Here is a 12,445-nt window from a genome sequence, read left to right on the forward strand (position 1 = left end):
GCATCCACAAACTGAAAGAGCTTCAAAGGGAGCCCAGCTGAATGCCCTTAAATGACAGAGCAAAAGGGAATCCTCAGGGAGAATACAAAAAGCCAGAAACTGGAGTGCAAACAAACAGCTTTTTTGCTACAATTTGCATTGAAAAGGTTCATGAACTAACAGGATCATTCCCAAGGGCATGCTGGAAAGGCAGGAAAGGATACAGAAAATGCAACTGCAGACCCCCCTCAGGCAATTTCCTATCTTTTTTCAGTTTCCTGAATATCCCTGTTTAAGTTTCCTGTGATTAAAAAGGCCAGATCAGCTTTTATAGAAGTCTGTTGGATTCCTCATTAAAGCTAAAGTCACACACTAGAGAGAGGTGTTCAGAGGGGTAGTTGAAGGAGGGAAGCCCCATCTGCTCCTGCGAAAGCAGGTCAAGCGCCAAACCACTGCTCAGTGGCCTGTCTGGAGTACCAGATGTAATTCAGGGTGTGTCCCCTCCCCCCCAGGTCCAGACCTCCAACTGCCTGTTGTTGCTCAGCAGTTTGTAGGCTCTATTCAGGTTGAGGCCAGAGGAAGTGAAGTGCTTGTAGACTTCTTCAGTGGGCTCTGGATTGAAGTCCCTGCAAATGATCAGGGGGATCTTGGCCTCTTGGGTGATGTTCTGCAGGTTCTGGAGAAGGTCACAGCCCTGGGCCAAATGAAACTGCTCCCATCCAGTGCGAGCTTTCAAGTGGGTGACCGTGATGCAGAACTGTAGTCTTGATTCTTTGCACAACAGGGTCTGAGCAATGGCCACCTGGTTGGTTTTCAGCGTTATGGCCATTAACCTGATATTGGCACTGTTGACCAGCTTGAAATGGTTCTGGAGAAAACAATAAGGCACAACCATCTGGTCCATTGTTGTGTTCAACATCTAGACAAGGTGACCAGGGCTTTGGGAAGAAGGTGCCTTGATAGTCCAGTCTACTGAGGAGCGGATGGAAGGTGTCAAAATAGTGGTCCACCTCTTGCAGGCACAGTATGCCCTGCTGGTAGGCGAGGATTTCCTCCAGAATGAGACACTTCCTCTCTTCCCACTTGAGAGCTTCAACAGGGCATTGTACAAAGTTGTCCTTGCCCTCTCCAAGAGCTTGGGCAAGGGTGTTCCATTGCATGACCTTAATGGGTGGGTGGGTACGGGGGCAATCTGTCCTCAGATCCACAAAGTCCCTCTGGAACCTGGGAGGTTGAGTATGCAGGACAGCCCTCCACTCCTCCAGAAGCTCTTTAGTATCAATGGGCTCCAGATGTTCTTGGTCAGGTGACACCAAATACTCTGGGTGCTGAGAGGCAGCGCTGCTGTTCAGAGTTTTGGCGAGAGCACTACAGAGTCTTCTTGTGACCTTTCCCATGGAACACGCTGTCTGTAGGGGAACACAACCTCATGGTGCCTGAATCCCCTGAGACCGCCTCCAGGAGCCTGGGGACGAAGGCCCGGTGGATCGCGGGCGGGGGCAAGTGGCGGTGCATCCTGGGCACCGGCAGGCGGCGCAGGTGGGGGCGTCCTTCTGCAGCAGGGCGAAGCAGAGCCGCTCTGATACATGCGGGGTGCCGCCGCCACAAGCGCCAAGGCAGCTTATGGAGCGCCTGAAGAGCAGAGCCTGGAGGAGGCCAAGGCAGGCGAGTTGATCAGACCTCTGGGCCTCTTAGGGCAGATGCTATGAGCTGCTTCTCACTTCGCTGGGGCCCACTGGAAGATGGCGACAGCAGCGGTGGGGTGGTGGTGGCTCAGTCTGCCGCATGCTGGCGAGAGCTCGGATCTATGTATTTCCAGATCTTAGAGTTTATATGTATAAACATGGTTTCAAGGTAAGAATTTAGGACTGAGAGTTTTTCCTGTACTTACGTTCAAATTCTGAGGCATTGAATGTATGTGCATGTTTGTGGCATACAGGTGGTCATATAAGATACATTTGGGAATGGAGATTGGTGTCATATGTTAAGAAGTATTTGAGTATGTTCTGAATATATTCAGTTATTGATAGAACATTTGTATGATTGCATTTTGCATTATATTGGCTGGTCAATATTTTTCTGTGATATGGGGATATGTGTATCTATTTTAACTGTTTTTTTGAAGGTAACCAGAATTATGAGGTTTTATATGATAGGGTACAGATTATGTACCCTTAATTGGTTTTTGTGGTGTATGTGTTTTATATTTGGGTATGAGGAATTCTGGGTGTATGACCAGGCATCTGACAGATAGGAAGTTTATATAATTGAGAATTTTCAGAGTTTCATGGGGTTTTGTGCTTGTGACTGTGTACATCAGGAGGTATGAGGAGTCCTATATATACCTATTAATAATGACAGAGTGGCTGCATGTGCTTCTCAGTCTGTGGCTGTTCTATGGAATGTGTATATTCAGACAGACACCTGTGTTGTCAATCACATGTAATCTAGGGCTCTGATTGTATTCAGGTAATGCGTTGACTGTATATTCATTTTCGAGCTGTAAGTCGGTGGTGTGTGCTTTCTTAGGGAATGCAAGTGGTACATGTATATGGGAATACATGTTAGGTATTTGGTTAGTGACAGTGTGTATGCATTGTTCATGGTGTGGTGGGGTTTATGGGTATTTATTAAGAGCAGTGCTTGAAGGGAGAGATTTTGAGAATGTGTATGTACACTTTGGGGCTTAGTTAGAGTATGAGGGTAGAGAATGCAGTGGTAGGTATATTTTGTACTGGAGCTACAAGTGGATTATGTATCTGGAAAATGATGACAAATGAATTGTAGTTGATATCCTTATTATGTATATTTGGAGGGGATTGGGAGTCTTTATGTGTATTTGGGAGTTGTTTGCACATCAAATATTTTTGAGAATAGAGTCATGTTTATGTGTGTATGTTTTGGGTTGTGCCCATATCCTTCAGTGTCATGCATGTTACATTTTTATAACCATGGTATATCTGGTTGCTAAATCTTTAGGAAGTTCTAAGAGTTGTTGTATGTTGAGGATGAAGTAATATTTCTAATGTTTATGAAGTATGTATTTCTTTTGAGAGTATCACATCTGTGTGATTTGCTAGAGAGTTTAGGATTCTGTTTGTGTGTGTTCTGGAAAAAAGTAGGGTTGTATGCATATATGTTTGTGTGTGTATGTGTGTGTGTGTGTATGTGTGTGTGTGTATTTTCAATGTTTGGTGGTATAATGTGCACTTGCTTTCAGGGAGTGTATTTTATGTATGAATGTATAAGCGTGTAATTTGTATAGCTCACAGATGCATGTATTGGCATGTGCATTTTGGAGTAGGGGTTGAATATGTGTTTTTTGAAGGGAAGATGTTTTGTATGTATTCAGGGAATGCAAGAATGGGGTCAATTTGTGCATCTGTGTGTTTGGTGGATGTCAGTGACCTGATGGTTGTACATCTGTTTTCAAATGTGAGCGTTTTTTATGCTATCTGTAACAGAAGGGATTGTCACACGTGTACATACATGAGTAAGGGAAATGTGCACATGTCTTTGTGGCTGGGTGATGTGTGTGTGTGTGTGTGTGTGTGTGTGTGTGTTGGGTGTTGAATGTGGTCCCAGGAGCACATTAGTGATGGCAAGCCCTTCCCATATGAACTTGTTTCTGTTGATCTGATGTGTTGCCCACACTCGGCCTGTGCACAGTGGAGGCCAGTGACTGTGGCAGAAGTGAGATTCTAGTTTCTGGTTCTTATCCAGTGGGTCTGAGAACATTAGTTGTACTGGTAGGTGGTTGTACCTCTTGAGCTTGAGTGTTGCTAGCCTGTAGGATTCTGGGCTGGTGGGTATAAGTAGATCAGTGATGACCCCTCAGGGGGACGGAGTTTCTCCAATATGCCCATTTTTCTCCTGAATGGTTCATAGAGACTCACTCAGAAAGGAAACTGCTGGAAGATTCACAGATTCAGGAACAATTCCTGAGACAGATATTTATGTTTGTCCAACTGTTGCTTCCTCTCTTGGATTTTTTCATTTCCAAGACAAAGTCCAAGACTCTAAGTTTGTTCCCCACAGGACCCTCCCAACTTGGCTGTGTTAGTGTCCCATGGGTTCACATGCCTGAGCTCACAGTGTGCATGCTCTGGAAACACTACTGACTCTAAAATTATCATATAATTGTGTCTTCAGTCACATTATAAGAGGAATTACAAGCTGAAAATCCAATGATATTGACTTTTAATTTTTTTTTCCTGAGAACTATGCTCATTATTGTTCTTTATTTTTTGATATGGGAATTAGTGATCCTTCTTTTCAGCCAACATGGTCCTTCAACATTTCTTATTGAAATGATCTCCCAGTGGAGAATTCAAATATGTACTAGGATGGTTTGGTCAAATTCATTCTACTAATCCTGCTTTTCCTGTCTCAAGTGGAAATGTTTTAAATGTGGCATACACAAAGGATAGGATATTATGTGTTATGAATAAAGAAGGAAGTTCTTTTCAGTTTTTATTTATTTGGAAATAAACAAAATGTGATTAACTTATCTATAAGTGATCAGATACAAATAAAGTTTTACCATCTTAACAAAGTTTTACCATCTTAACCATTTAGGAATGCAGGACAGTGGTTTTCAGTATATTTGTATTGCCATACTTCTGACACCACCATGTAGCCACAGAACTTTTTCATTTTGCAAATTAGAAACTTGCTCATTTCTTGAGACTCATTCTTTAAGTCTCAATTTCCTTGCCTCCTAAGGGCTTGGAAACCACTATTCTCTTTTTTCTATTATTTTGACTACTCTGTGTACCTCATATAAGTAGTCATAAAAATGTATTCTTTTACTTAGAATAATGTTCAAAAGGTCTGTTAATGTTCTAGTATTGGACAGAACTTCCTTCTTTATTCAGAACACATAATATCCTATTATATATGCATGCCACATTTACAACATTTCTCCTTGAGAAAGAAAAAGCAGGAATATTGGAATGAATTTGATCAAACTATTATAGTATACACTTGAATAGAACACAGTGAATTTCACCCTTAGTTATTCCTAAAGAAGTGTTTTAAGCACTACTTTAGAAAGATATAAATATGTAGAAGGAAGAATGGTACAGTAAAGGGAATAGGGCCAGGGAAGATGGAAGGGGAAGGGCAAGTATTGAGGACTGAATTGGAACAAATTATTTTCCCTGCTTGTAAGGTTATGTTAAAATGAACCCCACTGTTATGTATAATTGTAATACACTAATGAAAAATGAAAAAAATCCCTTCTCAATTGACCTTTGAGTATAATGAATAATCCTGGTGTGATTTTATGGGTAAAAATATCTGTTCAAGTCCTTTCCTGTAATGTTTATAGAGGTGTATGGTGAGAATTTGAATTACCACCTCACCTGGGGTGGTAAATTGAGTGAGGGGATATGAATATTGCTTCATGAGAGTAGAGAATGTTGACAGAAATTCATTTGATAATTTGAGGAACCACCATACATTTTTCCATAAAGTTTGAACCACTTTGCATTCTAACACACCGTACACTAGGGTTCCAGTTTCTACACATTCTTAGCAGTACTGGTGTTTTCTGTTTCTTTGAAAGTAGCCATCACCATGAGTGTAAAGATATATCTTATTGTGGCTTTTATTTTTATTTCTCCACAGATTATTAATGTTGACCATCTTCCCATGTGCTTCTCAGACATTTGTGTCTCTTTTCTGGAGAAATGTCTATGTAAATCCTTTGGCCATTTTAATATTTGGTTGTTGTTGTCATATTGTTGAGATATAAGAACTTTTTACATCATGGATATTATCTCCTTATCAGATACATGATTTTCAAATGTTTTATTGCATTCAGTGTGTTGCCTTTTCACTATAATGATTGTGTCCCTATATGCATAAAATTTTCAATCTTTATGTAGTCTAGTTTCTCTCTTTCTTTTGGTATCTGTGATTTTGGTGTCCTATCCAAGAAATAACTTAAAAATCCAAAGTCATGAAATTGTTCCTTTGTGTTTTTAGAGCCTTATAGTTGTAGGTCTGACATTTGGTCACCCATCTATGTTAATATTTGCATCTGGTGTCAGACAAGTATCCAAATTCATTTTTTTTGGCTATATAGGTTTTTCAACAGCATTTGTTGAAATGTTTATTCATTTCCCATTGAATGGTGTTGTCAGATGTCATTTGAGGACATATGTGAGTGTTTATTTTTTTCTGGATTTTCTGTTCTGTTTTATTAATCTATATTTCTCTCTTTCATTTTCACATTGTTTTGATGACTGGCTTTTTAGTAGGATAGCTTGAAATCAAGGTGTGTCAGACTTCCAACTTTGTTCTTTTTCAGCACTGTTTTGGTAGTTGGTAGCTTTAAGATTTCATATTAATTTTACAATGATGTTTTAAATTTTTGCAATGACAAATTAGTCTTTTCTTAGGGATTGCATTGAATCTGTGGATTGCTTTGGGCAGTATTGATAAGTTAAGAAATTTAAGCCCATGATCATTTGCTGTCTTTCACTTTTTGGTGTCTTTGTAAATTTCCTTCATAGTTTTATAGCTTTCAGTTTACAAGTAATTTATATCCTTGATTAAGTATTAAGAATGGTACAGTAAAGGGAACAGGGCCAAGGAAGAGGGGAGTGGAAGGGCAAGTACTGAGGACTGAATTGGAACAAATTACTTTCCCTGCTTGTGAGGTTATGTTAAAATTAATCCCACTGTTATGTATAATTGTAATACAATAATGAAAAATGAAAAAAAATCCTCCTTAATTGACCATTGAGTATAATGAAAATCCTGGTGTGATTCTGTGGGTAAAAATATTTGTTCAAGTCCTTTCCTATAATGTTTTAGTTGTGTCATTTGAGAACACATCTAAGTGTTCCTTTTTTTCTGGATTTTCTATTTTATTTTATTAATCTATATTTCTCTCTTTCATTTTCACACAGTTTTGATGACTAGCTTTTATTCTCTTTGAGATGATAGATGAAATTCTTTTTTTTTTTTGCTTTTCTTGCCATATTTTTATTGTTAATTTTTTTGTGTGTGGGTTGTGTATTAGCACCTTTGCTGAATTTATGCATTCTGGATTTTCATGCTGAATTTATTTATTTATTTACCAAATATGCAGAATAAATTTATTTATACTGAATATTCATGCTTAATTTATTCATTTTCATGGAATTTTAAGATTATATACACATAAAAGTATGTCTTCTATGGACAGATATAGTCATGCTTTTTCCTTCCAATAACTATGCCCTTTGTGTCTATTTCTTGCCAAATAGATCTGGCAAGGACTTCTGGTATGTTAGAAAGAACTAGGAAAATCATGCATTCTTAAAATCTCATTTTGGAGAAAGTATTTTATTTTCTGATTAATTAATTTAGTAGCTTTGGGTTTTCTAGTGTGTTGCTATTCATTTTGTTGTTGTATTATTCTGTGTTCTTTTTTCTTATCTCAGTAGTAAGGATTGCACTTAGGGCCTCACAAGTACTAAGCATACACTCCACCAACCATGAAACTAAATCCTAGCCTTTTAAAAAATTTTTTTGAGGCAGAGATGGTTAAGGTATGTAGGGTGACCTTGATCTTCTAATTTTCCTGCCTCAGCTCAAAGGCTGTGTTTACAGCTATGCATCAATATATTCAGCTGTATTTCTCCCTTCTATTTCCAGTTCTTTTTTTTTTCTTTTAGTCATAATAGATGTTGATGTTGGTGCACTCTCTGTATTTCCAGGTTCTTGTCAATAACAAAGAGTAGAAGGATAAACCTACTAGACAGAGCAAGATGATTTATTTAAGTGAGAGTATACTGCTGTAGAAAGAGGCAGCAGGCTCCCCAAAGGAGAATGGAAGGCCTATAAATATATCTAGAGACCAAGAGGATCCAAGAATCTCTCTTTGAGAAATTACAAAGACCTGTCCTAGTGTGGTAAATTGAGTGAAGGGATATGGATATTGCTTCATGAGAATAGAGAATGTTGAGAGAAAATCATTTGGAATCTTGGCTAACTTAAGGTGGGGAAGTGTAAGAGCTTGTTTTCATATTGGTTTCTACAGAGGTGGTAAAAACTACACCTGTCAGGTTTCAAAAGGACACAGCCAATAGGAGGAGAGATTAAAGGTTGCAGTCACTGTTCATACTTGGAAAAGTTGTCATAAACAAATGTGAAGCAGCAAGGAGAACAAGCAAAATTAACTTTATAATTATAAACTACTTATGAGTTTTGAGGATATATTTTGTCAGAATGATAATTGGAGGTCCTGCCTGTATAGGTTCACAGGTGTAAGATGAATTATTCGAAGCTATGTGTAAGCCTGGATTATTTCAAGATTCAGAGGAAGGTGTTTAACCCAAGAGAGATGGATCCATCTTGGTATGCTCAGTACCTTTATGGCCTTGGAAGTAGATAAAATGACTGTTTAAGTTCTTTCCATCTAGGCTATAGGTGTTTTGATAGATCCTCCTCCTTCCAGGTCTTAAGAACTTGGTCTGCTGGCTTTCTTTTCTTCTAGAGCTCAATGGATTTTACTGGGCATGATCAATGGGCATTCCTGCATGTTTGGTAAGTAGTATGAACTCATCCCAGATGAATTAGGTTGATTAATTTCTTAGTCTAGAACCATATTTACTGATAGAAAGGATGTAATACATAAATCTCATATGGATGTAGGTCCAGATAAGCTTTCATAGTATTTCTAACTCTGATAAGGGCAACAGGTAGTAACTTGGGTCAGATTTTGGACATTGGCAGGCAAATCTTAGCTCAAGTCTTCATAAAGAAATAGTTGGCCGGGGCTGGGGATGTGGCTCAAGCGGTAGCGCGCTCGCCTGGCATGTGTGCGGCCCGGGTTCAATCCTCAGCACCACGTACAAACAAAGATGTTGTGTCTGCCAAGAACTAAAAAATAAATATTAAAATTCTCTCTCTCTCTCTCTCTCTCTCTCTCTCTCCCACTCTCTCACTCTTTCTTTAAAAAAAAAAAAAAAGAAATAGTTGGCCCTTTCTTATTTTGCTCAAAGTTTGAAGGTGCCAAGAAGAATGTAGATAATACTGTATCCCCAGTGCTTTTGCTATTTACTGGGGAACTTGTGCCATAAAAGCTGGACCATTGTCACTTTGTAGTGATCTTGCTAAAAAAAAAAAAAAAAAAAAAAAAAAAAAACTGGGGATGATTTTCTTTAGGAACGTATTTGCTACCTCCTATGCTTTTTCTGTCCACCATGTAAATATATCTATAAGGATTAGGAATATTATGTATCTTGTGAACATTGGTATATGGGTAAAATCTTGTTGACAGTCTTCCTTTGTATATGATTCCTGGTGTTGACCTGGTTCTACAAGGGGTGGTGGTAGCAAATTTATGGAGTTATTTTAGTTGTACAGAGAATAACTTTGTTTAATCTGGCAGATGGTATTTGGTATTTCAAAGTCCATAACATCCAACTGACCATTCCCATTGGAGCATCTCTTTCCATATAGAAAGAATCATATACTCCCTCTATGGCCTTTCATTGTAATCCCTGAGCCAAAACCAATTTTTTTTTGTTTACACATAACCAAGGTCCAGACTTGTCTCTTCCTTGTTCTGGAGCCCACTTAGATTCTTCAGTAGTGTACTTCAAAGACGGCTGGGTGTCAGTAGAAGGAAACATGGCATCTCTTAAGCAGAATTTTTTTTCTTGTCAGATCTCTTTTTTTTTTTTAATTTTAAACTCCCTTTTATTGAAATATAAGTTTGTTTAGTATATTTACACCACAATTTATGCACATATATACATAGAAGGCAAATTCTATCAAATAAAAAAGTTTTTCTTAATAAAAAATTAAAATAAAGTAAAGTGCATGGAACTGTTTTTTCTTCTAGTGAACATCGTCATTGTCAAAATTTTGGTCAGTTGGGAGGGGCAGGAAGAAACAATTCGTATTTGACTCAGTGCATTCATAGCCTTCAGGCCAAAACAGAGTTCAGAAATGAGTCAGACAAATTGTCAGGGTCTCCAGGACTCCCCAGGGTATGGAGGTCTTGCTCTCTTTGTCCTATCGGGAGGGAGCTGCCCCCTTCTCTGAACACTGATCATCGCTGCGCTGGAACAAAGGCAGAACACAGGAAGGGGGCTCCACCAGCCAATGTCACAGCCTTGCTCTGGGGCCACCAGCACAGCGTTTGGTAGGAAATTGCGGAATTAGCTCAACCGCTCAAATTGAAGTTTTCCTTTTTTGGAAAGGGAGGGGGGATGTCCAAGAATGGGGTTCATCTCCCACAGAGACCGCCACCCGGGGAACAAACCCCAGCAGCCAGTTTCTTCGGATCCAGTCTCCGCTCTGGCACAGGAAAGAATCCTTTTATAAGCTGGGTGGAGGGAATGTTACACTTCTCGCCTCGGTGAGTTCGCCCTCTTAGAACTTTGAAAGGAAAAAAGTGAGGGATTAAAAAAAAAAAAAGAGGGCAGGTGGGTGAAGCATTAGTTTTTAAACACCTTTGAGCTCAGGTCACTGGCTGGGCGTTGGCCCAGCTGGTCCCAGCCGGTGGCAGGGGCGACAGCCCTTCCCCCATTCATCCACACCCCAGTCCCGGTTCTTCCTCTCTTCCTCAGGGTGACGCTAAATCCCCCGCCGGCGGCCGTACTTGGCCTTGCACAGCGCTGCAGTAGCTGAGCGTGGGGGTCGGCAAGCGCGGCCAGCTCCGAGAAGCGAGGCTCGTGGCGCCGGTAGAGGCGCAGTAGCCGGGCAGCCGCGTCCTGACCGCGGTGCAGCTCCAGGACGCGCCTCGCGGTCCGCTGGCAGAACACACACACCGACTGCAACAGCGGCTCGTTATACTTGTCCCACATGCCTGCCACCCGGTAGCCATGTACTAAGCCTGCCTCATTGTCCAGAAAGACCAGCGCCCCTCCGGGACCGCGGTGCAGGTTGCTCGTGGCGCGCTGAATAACGCGTGGGTCCCATTGCAGGCTGAAGATGTTGCTTACAAGTCGGTAGAAGTTGGCCATCAGGTAGTCGAAGAGGATCAGGTCCGTCCATTGCACCAGGTCCACCAGCTCTGCTTGGCTGAGGTTGGCCAGCTCGCCCCCCGCGTCGCGCAGGGGCCGCAGACGGCCATCCTCTGAGCACCAGGGCGCTGGCACCACCACGTCTGTGAGGTTGGGCAGCCAGCGCGTCAGGCTCACCACGCTGCCCTCCGTCCAGTGCCCGGCACGCAGTTCCTCCTGCACCTGCGCCCACTGAGCGCCCCGAGCCTCCACCCGAGCTAGTGCCAGCGGTGGCACGTGGCTCTGGAGGCCCAGAAGGCGCGCCAGGTAGTAGGACAGGGCCTCGCCCTGGATCTGCTCGGGGTTTATGCCGTAGCGCACGCAGGCTCGGGTGCCGTCGGCAAAACGGGCCAGTCTGTTCGAACTGCGTCCGCAGCCCCCGCGCTCCAGGGCCACCACCCGGGCGCCGCGCAGCCTCCAGCCACACCGCCGCTTCGGCCTCGGAAAAGCCCCGGGGCACCTGCTCATCCAGGCCACGGCTCCAGAAGACACCCTCGTGCACAGCCGCGCGCTCCGCCAGCGCGGGCCGCCTAGCGGGGTCGTGCCGCCTGGGCTCACCAGGGTGCCGCCGGGGCGGGCTGTCCGCTTGGGCCGCCAGGGTGAGCAGCGCCCTGAAAGTTTCCAGGGAGCCGCCGCGGGCGTCCCACGCCAGGGGCGGGGGCAGAGGGAGCAAGGCACGGGCGCGGGGCCTCCTCTCCGGGCGGACGCTGTGGGAGTCGGTCTTCTGGCGGCCGGGAGTCTGGCAGCTCAGTCCGCGGCGGCAGGAGCCCGCCCCACAGCGCCAGCAGGGAGCCCAGCGCCAACAGCCAGAGCCCCGCGGTGGCGGCGGCGCTCCGCATCCTCCTCCCCATGCTCCCGCGGCGCCGTCGCCGCCGCTTCAAGCCGAGCCCTGGCTCCCGGGTCAGGGCGGCGAGGCGGGCCCGGCAGCTTGTTGGCTCCGGGGCTTTGGGCGCCTGAGCCCCATCGCGGCTTCGGGGCGCTGCGGGGCTCTGTCCGGCGCTCTGCCCTGCGCTGGGAACTCGCCTCGCCGCTGCTTCCCAGCTGCTTTTGTATTTCGCTGTGTTGTCTTGTGAGATCTCTTTGATGCCATTTGCAAAGGATTATACCTACTTGTTTTTGAGGTGGCTTGCTTCTAATAATTTTAGAATAATTTTAGAATTGTAGAATTTCTATCTATGTTTAGTAGAATTTTTTTCAGTAAGCATTCGCCTGTCTTTCTAGTTGATTGCATGTGCATGAAGCACCCTTAAGTCATATGTTGACAGTGTAGATGTTGGCTCATTTGTCCTTGCATTGAAACAGTGGTGATGTTAGGGTGATAAGTTCAGGGTTTTGTGCTGCCCATATATTCAAGAGGTGAATTCTAGTTATTACAGCATACCATACAAATATTTGTCCATTTTTAAAAATTTTTCTTTCATCTATAAACAATTCTTGTTCTAGGTTTCTGGGAGGTT

General features: G+C 43.0%; 2 pseudogenes; both read right to left on the reverse strand.

Annotated features, from left to right (window-relative positions):
* Positions 1-307: 307 nt before the first annotated feature.
* LOC144256124 (nocturnin pseudogene) lies at positions 308-1,766 on the reverse strand (annotated as a pseudogene).
* Positions 1,767-10,513: 8,747 nt separating this feature from the next.
* Positions 10,514-11,839, reverse strand: LOC144256296 (four-jointed box protein 1-like; annotated as a pseudogene).
* Positions 11,840-12,445: the final 606 nt, after the last annotated feature.

This window comes from Urocitellus parryii, chromosome 7 (genome assembly GCF_045843805.1).
Source record: "Urocitellus parryii isolate mUroPar1 chromosome 7, mUroPar1.hap1, whole genome shotgun sequence".
Lineage (NCBI taxonomy): Eukaryota > Metazoa > Chordata > Mammalia > Rodentia > Sciuridae > Urocitellus > Urocitellus parryii.